This window comes from Equus przewalskii, chromosome 30 (assembly GCF_037783145.1).
Source record: "Equus przewalskii isolate Varuska chromosome 30, EquPr2, whole genome shotgun sequence".
Lineage (NCBI taxonomy): Eukaryota > Metazoa > Chordata > Mammalia > Perissodactyla > Equidae > Equus > Equus przewalskii.
The window spans coordinates 12,860,494-12,864,386 of NC_091860.1; positions in this window are offsets into that span (position 1 = coordinate 12,860,494).

The following is a 3,893-nucleotide window of genomic DNA, read 5'->3' on the forward strand; positions in this document are numbered from 1 at the left end:
TCTGTAATGTGAAATACCTGCAAAATCATAGTCAATACCTCGTTTTTAGTTATTTTTACAGCTCAAAATTTTAAGAAAAGTTACTAAAATTTCAATTGTTCAGCTTTAAATTGCAAAATGTGGTTTAGAGATTCATATCCTTAAGAAAACTCTTACAATATAATTTTAAAAGAAACTCTTTTTTAAGCATAAATACATACAGAAATGTGCACAAATCATTAGGAGTACAACTGAATAAATTTTTGCAAAGTAAGCAAACCTTTATAACCAACACTTTGATTAATAAATAAACCAATATCGATATCACAGAAACCCTCCTTGTGTTTCTCCCGGTCACCAAAATGTAACTTTTAAACTGTAAACATATGGATTATTAGGTTAGAATGTGAATTTTAAGTTGTCGTAGATCAGGACTAAAAAATAAATTTACTACGAAACTCTATCAGATGAGCACTTACGCATGAATATTAGGAGAAATAATAGAAATTAGAGATCAGTTTTCCTTGCCTATTTACTTATCACCTAACTATCTATGATAAACTCGGTAAGAATAAATTTGTGCTAAGGCAGAAAGTATGAGAAATTTCCTATTTTTAAAATTGAGATAACATTGGTTTATAACGTTATATAAATTTCAGGCGTACGTCATTATATTTCACCTTCTGTATAGACTATATCATGTTCACCACCAAAAGTCTAGTTTTTAATCTGTCGCTGTATACATGTGGCCCTTTACCCATTTCACCCTCCCCCTGCCCCCTTCCCCTCTGGTAACCACCATTCTGTTCTCCATATCTATGTGTTTGTTTATCTTCCACACATGAGTGAAATCATCCGGTATTTGTCTTTCTCCGTCTGGCGTATTTCACTTTGTGTAATAGCCTCAGGGTCCATCCATGTTGTTGCAAGTGGCAAGATTTCATCTTTTTTTAAGGCTGAGTAGTATTCCATTGTATATATATATACCACATCTTCTTTATCCATTTGTCCGTTGATAGGCACTTACCTTGCTTCCAAGTCTTGGCTATTGTGAATAATGCTGCAGTGAACATAGGGGTGCATGTATCTTTTTGAATTGGTGTCTTTGTATTCTTTGGATAAATACCCAGAAGTGGAATAGCTGGATCATATGGTAGTTCTATTTTTAATTTTTTGAGGAATCTCCATATTGTTTTCCATAGTGGCTGCACCAGTTTACATTCCCTCAACAGTGTATGAGGGTTCCCTTTTCTCCACATCCTAGAAATTTCCTATTTATTTAAAGTGTTTAATTTTGTGTCTAAGCAAATAAAAAGGAATACTACACCACCCATTAAAAAACATGAAACAAAAACAACCTTCTAGAAATTATTATGACATTTAAATTAATTCAATTTCTATTTTTGAAAGTAAGTTTTAAACTTTAAAAACCAAGATGAGAATTTAAATTAAAAGGTGCAGTAAGAGAAGATAACTCAATATTTTCCCAAATAATACATTCTAAAATCATAAGAATTTTAATGTAGAGTGCTCTGTTGGAAGAAAATAAATAGTTGTCATTTTGAAACTATAAATAACTATAAAGGAAAATCTTGATCTATATGAAAAAAAGCTGTGTTTAAAGTTGTGGGAAGTCCAGTTTTTAATACCACTGAGAAAAGGCATCCTAGAAAGGGTCAGCATCTAAGAATCGAGTGCAAAGTTTTACTTTCCTTTCTTCATTGTTGTTATTAAAGAAGTGTGTGCTTAAGATTATAATAATATCTGTAAAAATTTGAGTTAAATGACATTTACTGAAACATTATTTATAATAGTGAGAAATTGTAAACGAGATGAAATATGCAACACTAATGGAAATAATGAAATAAATTCTGGCATATTATTTAGATGTTGCAATACTAGACAGCCATTTACATAATGTTTTTCGGGAATAATGCTTTTGGACAATGTTAAAATATAGCATTAGATATAAAAACCTGGATACAAAACTTCCGAAAGCATGATCCCAATTTTGTAATGAGACTAAATTACAAAGGTGATCCATAAATATTTCTTGGTGGTGAACAAAATACACCAAAATAAGACTATCAGTGAGTTTTTCTTTTTTACACTTTACTTTCCAAATTATCTATAATAAACATGTACTGTTTTTATTTATTAAATAACATTTTTATAACATAAAAATAATACCTGAATTCATGCTGTATGTATAATTTTGACTTCTACTTTTCTCTCTCAAAATTAACATTGAGGGAGATCAGATATAAACCTTTCCATATATTGCCAAACGATTTTCAACAAGAGTGTCCAGACCATTCAATGGGGAAGGGACAATCTTTTCAACAAATGGATATGGAGGGAACTGGATATCCACATGCAAGACAATGAAGCTGGACCCTTACTTTACACCATGTACAAAATTAACTCAAAATGGACCAACACCTAAATGTAAGATCTAAAATTATAAAACTCTTCAAAGAAAAAATAGGGAGACATTGGATTTGGCAATGACTTCTTGGATATGACACCAAAAGCTCAGTCTACAAAAGAAAAAATAGATAAATTGGGCTTCATCAGGATTAAAAGCTTCTGTGCAACAAAGGACACTATCAACAGAGTGAAAAGGCAGTCTATGGAATAGAAGAAAATATTTGTAAATAATATATCTGATAAAGAGTTAATATTCTGAATATATAAAGAACTCCTACAAATCAACAATAAAATTTTTTTTAAATGAACAAAGGAAAATAAATTTCTCTAAAGAAGATATACAAATGATCAATAAATACATGAAAAAATACTCAACATCACTAATCATTAGGGGAATGCAAATGAAAACCACAATGAGATACCACCTCACATCCATTAGGATGGCTACCATCAACAACGACAACAACAACAACCAGAAAATAACAAGTGTTGGAGAGGATGTGGAGAAATTGGAACCCTTGTTCGTTGCTGGTGGGAATGTAAAATAGTATTGCCACTATGGAAAACAGTATGGTGGTTCCTCAAAAAATTAAAAATAGAATTACCATGAGATCCGGCAATTCCACTTCTGGGTACATACCCAAAAGAATTGAAAGTAGGGTCTCCAAGAGATATTTGTAACCCATATTTGTAGCAGAATTATTTACAATAGCTAAAACGTGGAAGCAACCCAACTGTCCATCAGTGGATGAATGGATAAGCAAAATGTGATATATACATACAATGGATTCTTATTTAGCCTTACATAGGAAGGAAATTCTGAAACATGTTACAACGTGGATGAACCTTGAGGACATTATCCTAGATGAAATAAGCCTGTCACAAAAATACAAAGACTGTATGCTCCCACTTATATGAGGTACCTAGAGTAGTCAAATTCAGAAAGAGAAAGTAGAATGGTGGTCGCCAGAGGCTTGGGGCAGGGGGGACGTAGAGCTATTGTTTAATGGCTATTGAGTTTCAGTTTTGCAAGATGAAAAGAGTTCTGGAGACTGGTTGCACTTCAGTGTGAATATACTTAACTCTACCGAACTGCGCACCTAAAATGATTAAGATGGTAAGTTTTACATTATGTACATTTTTACCACAATTACAAATTTGAAAAATTATATTGAGGGGATTGGTTCCCCCTCATTGTGTAAGACCTATTATAAAACATATGAGACAATATGGAATTGATGCAAGGATAGATAAGTAGGTCAATAGAAGAAATTGAGAACCCATAAGCAGACTTAAGGACATTTAATTTTTAAAAAGGGTGGGTTCTCAAGGAGGGGAAACATAACTCCCCATTCCTTAAGCATGTGCTGTACATAGTGACTTTCTTCCAAAGAGTACGGTATGGAAGGGGCATGGTGAGGAAAGAGTGACTTTACAGTGGAGAAACCTGACAGACACTATTCAGCCAGGTGATCAAGGTCAAC